General features: G+C 40.6%; 1 protein-coding gene across 1 annotated transcript in view; it reads right to left on the bottom strand.

Annotated features, from left to right (window-relative positions):
• nf1a (neurofibromin 1a) overlaps positions 1-6,754 on the bottom strand; it is a 176,119-nt gene extending 169,365 nt beyond the window's left edge. The window contains exon 1 of the mRNA XM_046075025.1: positions 6,738-6,754. The gene's annotated coding sequence lies outside the window, so the exon portion shown is untranslated. The remainder of the gene's footprint in view (positions 1-6,737) is intronic.
• Positions 6,755-8,216: the final 1,462 nt, after the last annotated feature.

The raw sequence follows: 8,216 nt of genomic DNA, 5'->3' as shown, positions 1-8,216 counted from the left end.
CATGCCACGCCGCATTGCTGCAGTAATTCAGGCAAAAGGAGCCCCAACTAAGTATTGAGTGCTGTACATGCTCATACTTTTCATGTTCATACTTTTCAGTTGGCCAACATTTCTAAAAATCCTTTTTTTGTATTGGTCTTACGTAATATTCTAATTTTAGGAGATACTGAATTTGGTATTTTCATTAGTTGTCAGTTTTAATCATCACAATTAAATGAAATAAACATTTGAAATATATCAGTCTGTGTGTAATGAATGAATATAATATCCAAGTTTCACTTTTTGAATGGAATTACTGAAATAAATCAACTTTTTGATGATATTCTAATTATATGACCAGCACCTGTATGAAGTGAATGGAAGTCAGAAGATGTTGAATACAAGTCTGAAAATATGGAATGAATCTATGGAAAGAAATCTAGCGTCATTGCCACATCTTGTGTTTCAGTATCAAATGTGACACTGTGATATACAGAATCAGTAAGAATGTGTCCAGTGTCACCAATTTTGAGCAATGAAGAGATTATAAACACACTGGCGAATGCATGTATGAGCCAAAATACTGGAAACCCGATTAAGAAATTTATTCTCTTTCATCGTGGAAGACCAAATGCAGGAAACCTCCCAGGTAGGGCTGGGTATCGTTCAAAGATTTTTTAAGATCAATATCGATACTGGTTCCTGAACAATACTTTTTTCGATACCAATTTTATTCTCAAACTGAGAACCATTGTTGTTTGTATAAAGTAACTTAATTATCACATTATTATAATTAATATTGTTTGTAATTTTAATAACAAAATTCTACTGCTTGTCAAAAAGCAAGACATATTTTCAAGCTAACATACTATAGGCCTATATTGTGGTTTTATTCCTCTTTCTTTAGTTTTTATAATGTAATTTTATTGTTTATTAATTATATATTTTTTATATGTGAATTTGTGCACTGGCAACATTGCAACCTAAACAACCTAAACATTCATGGCAATAGGCCTGAGAGAAAGAAAGAGAGTGAAAACTCATCTCATGGAAACGAGTTTCCTCCAAGATTCCTCCTCACTAGAGGAAGAGGTGGCCAGGCAACACAACAACAACTATCACATAAGAAAGTAAACTCAATTGGGCGTCTTTATTCCACTGCAGCAAAGTCGCAGACATCAGCCCAAGGATCGCTACGTGGCGTCACTTACTGATCCTTCAGACATGCTTGGGAAAATGTAGCGTAGAGCACTGAGATGATGACTGCGCCGGCTGTCTTGTTGCAGTCAAAGACGGAGCAACTTTCTGCTTTTCCATGCACAGTTTATTCCATGCACAGTCAAGGGCTTCACCTGGTTTGTCGTGTCGCCGCTCTTGGCAGCAATTATCTTACATTGCAAATATTGCATCGCGCACTGTTGCATCAAGCCTGGTGTAATGTAGCCACGCTTTTGATTTTCTCCACGTCTTTTACATCCATGAGCCACGGCTCTGTGCGTATTCAGCGTGAACTAGTGTTTACATCATCACAGCCAATTACAATCATTTTTAGATTTGGGCACATCAAGCATGCTGCATGCTTATTGGCTCATTGACGTTAACAAGAACCTTTAGGTATCGAAATTTGGTACCGAAAGACCAGACATTTTTTGATACTCGGTTATGATAATTTCGGTTTCGATTACTTTTCAATTAATTGTCCAGACCTAGTGGAGGAATATGTAGCTGCAGTACCGGAAGCTGCAATTTCAGGACCAGAACTGCATTTGAATGGACAATTGTATTCTTTGATACTGCCAACTACCTGGCTATGTTACTCTTCACAGCCTCCCGAAGCCAACAATCACAGGGTGTGCGCCTAAACCTAAGTTATTGATTATATGCATGTCGACAGGTTAACCCCGTCTGCGCAGCTGAAGGTCGACTCCTTCATGTTGCTGTGCATTACCACCACCAATCCACTAGATGACGCTGTCGCAAAAGAACTACGGTCCAAGAACTGCTGTACCAGGACTGTGGGGCTCCTGAAAAATGCAGCCTCCAGTACTGCAGCTATATAATATTGCCATTGTGACCGATCAAGAGACCAGGTGGCAAGCTAGCAAATAAAGCTAGCCAGCAACCGATACAAGAGCACTTAGAGTAACGTTACCAATGCCCAAGTGTGTTATCTAGTAAGTTCAATCAACTCAAGGTTTATAGCTAGCGGCAAGTGACCGAGTAACATTATGTAACTTCATCATAAAATAACAGCTGGTGTAGAGCAGGCAATGTAACCGGGCTCAGCAGCCACTATGGACGTAACATTAGCTAATGACAGGTGAAGAGAGACAAGAGGATGTTGATGGAGGAAGCTAAAAAGAGAAAAGGAGGGTGACCGAGCAAGAGGCTGCCGAACGTTGGCGAGAGCTTTGTGAAATAAAAGGCAGTAGGGCAGTTTGAATATGGCAAAAATCATAAACATTTATTATTTTGGTCATAAATGAAATCACAATTATTAACACAATTACAGACCGATTTAGCTTAAAAGAGGTCATATTGTGCTTTTCGGCTTTTTCCCTTTCCTTTATTGTGTTATATACAGGGTACAAGTTAAAGTTAAATTTAAGACTTTTTAAAGACCACTCAGAATGAAATTTAATGCCAACTTCACAGCCATACTGTCATCAATATGAAGGATATAATGGAAAATCTGTATGGATTTTATGCCCTAGAAAATAATTATTTACCAAGTATTTGAATTTAATAAAACATTTTATTGTAAGACATTCATATTTAATAGACATTAGCCTTGTGAGGTGTGTAATAACATAAATTAAAAAATATGCGTATTTGTCACATTAAGAGCCAACACTGCTCACTATTACCTCACATACCACCTTTTGGTCATACAAGCTATAGTGTCTGTCTGTGAATGTCACTAGACACAAGAGCCTACAGTCTTCGGAGCTCTGTTCCCTCGGCTGCAATCTGTTCATCCAGGTTCTTAAGCTCAGCCAACTTCTCCTTGTGGCTTCTTCTGAAAGCATTGGACTTAGTAATGAGCTCTGCCATTGTAGCATGCCCTCAGCATCGTCCGCTAACTTGTCAGCATCTCTGGCAAGACCTTTAGACACTTTCTGGAAGGCTCTTTGCCTCATATTCATTCTTTCTTCTCTCATTCTCAAGATTGATTCGGTATCTGGTCCTGGCTGCTGTCACAGAGGACAGGAGCTCCGGTGTGAGGGGGACCTTAGTAACCACCCCATGTAGCCACACATTATCACAGATAATTCTATGTGCAATGACAGTGTCCTCCTGGATATTACAGATTTCAACTTCTTTGTTGATGGAGACCCGCCTCTCCACTGCAGCCTGGCCATGAGAGAGGAGCAAAAGTTTTTGGAGGAAAGCCCAGAGCTCTGGGTAGCGCTCACTGATGAAACGATGAAGGCACACGTCCAGCCTCTTCTCCATGGGCTTGAGGAACAGGAACTCCAGGGACACGAACTGTGAAAACTGCTGGATGATTAGATCATCTATAGAAAGAGTGAATAAACAAGTATTGTCTTGGAGAAACTTTTTGACTAGGCACTCATTTGTCTCACAGTCGGGTAAGTCAAGAGGCTCTTCTCTTGAATCTTCTTCACCATTCTGGATAGACCCTCCATACATTCTGGACTGGAGGACAGAAAGCTCCCCTACGATGGGTCTACTCTGCCCCTGGAGCTCCTAAAGATGTAAATAGGCACTAACTTAGGTAAATGTTCTCCTCTCCCTCCTCTATTCTGCCAGCGGATCTAGTGAGAAGACTGGCCAAGTAATTTCCACACACATGATTCTTTCCACAATACATTTTCAACAGACTCTGCTCCAATGCCAACAGCCCTCGGATGAACCCTTGACTGCTTGTTGGTGACATCAAGCCGGACCATTTGTAGAGGCGTGACATCACAGAGAAGTTCTCTCTTGGTAAATCTTCTCAGCAAACTCTGCAAAGACAAAAAATACATATTATTAGAGAATAAAAACAAGTTAATAATACTCACATCACCATCATTGTCTTAGAAGGCCAGAATTGTGTTTTCAATCCTCATTGTACTGTTTTTAATGTAAACTATGTAAATGTCTGTATTCCTGGGCAGCAGCTTTATTATTTATTTTTATATATTATCAAAGAAATTAATCAATCACTCAGTCAGTCTCAGCAGTAGTGCTATGTGCTAGCTGTGAATGAAGGATGATTAAAAATTATATTCACAGTGCAATGAAAGCATTCACCTCACCTTCAGCAGCTCAGCCAGGTCGTTTCCAATGTAAAGCAGCACAGGCTCATCAGTCTGGTACTTGGTGAGGAAAGGTGTCATGCTTCGTGAGACCGCCGTGAAGAAATGCAACTTGGATGGGATGAGAGGGTCTTTGGTTGCCGCTGCAATGGTGTCGTAGGAGGAAGTCCCAGGGTGAGGGAGCTTTTTGGTTGTGACAGCCTCAACATACTTCATAATGTCCGGCCAGATGACGAGGCCCCTATCCACCACTGGGAGGTTCGCGACCCCACGGTGGCCACAGAAAGGCAGAGCGAAGACTTTGGATTTAGTGAGATTACAGAAATCCTGTCTTCTTGCAAGCACTTTGTGGAAAACTGTGTGCAGGGCCCTGAGAAACTTCTCTATGTGCCAATCAGTGAATCCACACTTGAAGGCATTATGGAGAGTATGGAGACCGCAACTCCCCACCACTGCCAGCTGAGCACCCCCAAACTGTTCCACATGCTCCAGGAAACCAGGTGTGTTAAGCCTTGCTTTACCTGGTCCATGCTTTTAAAATATTCACCGCGTCCCTGTCTTCCAACGTATTACGGAATTTACACTTTTCTCACCGTTGGTTAAAGTCAAGTGCATATCCCCATAGAACACCACGGTTAATGTCAGCGTAATGTAATGAGTTTTTGTCAACTCAAATATTTCACCTGTCACCTGCTGTGCTCCACTCGACACACACACACACACACACACACACACACACACACACACAGCATTGCTGTCTTCCTCTTGGCTCTAGGATGCTGTTTAAAGTTAAAAATACTCGATTACTAGCCTACTTTGGATAATCGTTTAAAAAAAAAATGCATTCCATTTGAAAAGTTCTAAATAAATGCATGTTGTTTCCTAAGTCAATCGGTAATGGTGATTGCAATTTTGATCAAAATCATCATGATAGTGATTTTTGCCATTTACAGCTGTACGTCTACAATAATATCTTAATTTTAATGATGTGTGAGCAGACATTATTAAAGGTTCAGTGTGTAAGTTTTAGTGACATCTAGTGGTGAGAGTTGCGAATTGCACCCCCTCCCTTATCCAAGCGAGTAGTTTAGTTACGGTGCCTGAGACGGGACAAAGGTGTCATCTATGAGATAGCAGAAAGTTACCAGTCAAGAAATCAGGTTGCTTTAGATAAATATAATTTCTTAATATATCTAATTAATTATTCAGTTAAACTGAATATTATTGTTCCTTTTCATTAATAAACAAGAGCCACATCAAGAAATTAATTGCTACATGATGTCTCATACTCTTGTAATACAGTATTTTACATCTTGGGAGGGTTGGCTCATCTGGAATAACATACCACAGTAAATCAAGAAATTCTCAAACACTATCACATCTAGTGCATCAAAGTATGACCACTGACAGATAACAGGAGTTAAGTCTCACTGCACCACAGTCCATTAAAAAACACATAATACATGAAGTTTAGTTTAGTTTTTGAAGGCATAGTCAGGTGAGGATCAAGGCTCCTCTGGCTTTGCTTGATTAGATAAGCAATCTGCAAAACTTACCAACATGTCTTTTTTAATTTTTCAAAATACAACAGAAACACAAAGTAGCACTGACAGCCATTATTTCAGCTTTTCAGCAACGTTTTTAATGGGCATTTAGCATGTGAAAGAACAAATTACACATTTGTGTGCACAGTGGGAAGCAATATCCAATAACAATATAATGCAAATTCTGAAAGTATTCATTATTGGTCACTTGATAGACACACGGTCTTGTTATATATCACCATTACCAGTAAAAAGAAATACATGTTTTCCACCAGGGCAGTAAAATGTGAAGTTTAGCTGCTGATCTGAGCTTCCCTGCTGTTTTATTGCCAATAATATTCATCATCTTTCTCAGGAAGGTAAGGACACATTTCTGTCCACGTAACAAAGCCATAACAGAGGCTGGAGAAGAACTACATTAAATTACAATCCAACTACATATTTTTTCTACCAGTGCAGTAAAGGTTTAGCTGTCTAAACTAGACAGCTGTAAGCTACCGTTTCATTGCCAATTAGTGATCAGCTGATTGTCTCAAGAACGTAACTGACAAAACCAAAACAGAGCTCTGGAGAGAGAGTCACTACATGAAATTAATGAAACTACATATTTTACACCACAAGCCAAAGCCAGCGCTGGAGAATAAACCAATGCAAGTAACCTTACATGATTTTTCTACCAGGGCAGTAAAAGTTCAGCTGGCTGATGCTTCCATGCTCTAAGCTAACGTTACGGTTTTATTTACTGATCAGCTGATTGTCTCGCTAACGTAACCGGCAAAGCCAACCCACAGGCTGGAGAATAAGTAGGCGACATGAAATTAATGCAAAGTTAGATATTGACAGGGGAAACACCTCACGTCTCTCGTGACTAGGGCTAGCTTCAAGCTAAAGCTAACAAACAACAGCTTTCATTTGCATCGCTAAAGTCTGACAAACTTAAGTTAATTACCTGTCCAGCAGAAAACAGACAACTTCAGCACCGCTTTGAAAACAACTGTCCCACATTATAGCCTTCTATCTGGGAAAATCCACATCTGTGATTTTTTGCCATCATCTGTCTTTATTATTGTTATTATTTCCTCTGCTTCTTCTACAGACGCATTTAATGTAGTGACAGGCGTCAACACTGCCGGAATTATACAAGAAGAAGAAGAACACTCCAAAACCAGCTCTATGTTTGAGCCAGCTGACGTACTGCTGACGTATTGCGGTAAGCGTGTCGACTCATTTCCGTTTCCGGTGCTTGTGTGTTGGTACCGTGTTGTGCTGCTCTCGCTAAACAGTTACATTTGTTTGATTACAGCGGCCAACTGTTCGCTAAACACTTATTCTTTACAGTAATTTTGCCTAAGCACTCACAGTTCTTTCCATCTTTTAGTGACTGCTGTTCAATCTCATAGTTGTTCTAAAGTTTTGGTAACTGACGCTACAGCACTTTAGCTTAGCAGCTAGCGATGGCTTCTCCTTCTCCCTCTCGCTCTCTCCTACTTTCTCCTGCTCGGTGTGTCAGATGTTCAGTTACTCCTCTGCCTCCTTTAGCGGTAGTATATGTAGTTTATTTATAGACATGGAGGCGAGGCTCAGTGATTTAGAAGTCCGGCTCCGCACCTTGGTAGATCAGTCTTTAGCTACTGTAGCTAGCCAGTCCCCGGTAGTCGGTGCGGAACGGCCTGAGTTAGCCTCTGGTAGCCATCCCCCGGCATCTCCTGTGCAGCCAGGAAGGGAGGGCTACACCAATCGGAGGTCACTAAGATTAATGTTGAGTCAGTGTGTACATATGCAAAAACAATGTCGGACACCGTAGTTTTCTCTGGACCCCTGCCAAATCTGACCAGTGATGACATGTATAGCCGCATGTCGTCATTCCGCCGCTGGTTGTCGAGGTGGTGTCCAGCAAACGATGTGGGCTTTGTTGATCATTGGCAGACTTTCTGGGGAAGACCTGGTCTGATTCGGAGAGACGGCATCCATTTCTAGAAATCTGGCCAAGTTTATTAGTGGACCAAATCCATGACAACCCAGAGTTGAGACCAGGAGACAGAGTCGCAGTTTAACACACTTCTCTGCCCTTCTTTTTCAGCAGTTACCCACCCAAAACCCTACGCAGAGTCGCAGTCTAACACACTTCTCTGCTCCTCCATTTCAGGATTTACTTCTAGGAGATGCTTTGTTATTTTGTAGGTTTCTAGGTGTGACACTGAATTCACTTTCTTTTCTTTATTGATTTTATTTTTATTATTTTTTAAATTGTGATAGCTGTATCTTTATATCAAGTCAACTGATTTTGATTATGGATGGTGTAAACTGCTACCTGTTTCTTTTAAGAATAGCATTTTTACAGTCCTTATTTACTGTCTAATTTATTTTCTTCATGAATTTAGCAATCATTCTTCATTTTCAACTGACTAAGGCAGGGAGAGTAAAATTG

The sequence above is a fragment of the Micropterus dolomieu genome, linkage group LG17, assembly GCF_021292245.1.
Source record: "Micropterus dolomieu isolate WLL.071019.BEF.003 ecotype Adirondacks linkage group LG17, ASM2129224v1, whole genome shotgun sequence".
Lineage (NCBI taxonomy): Eukaryota > Metazoa > Chordata > Actinopteri > Centrarchiformes > Centrarchidae > Micropterus > Micropterus dolomieu.
This window is presented reverse-complemented; position numbering and strand designations above follow the sequence as displayed.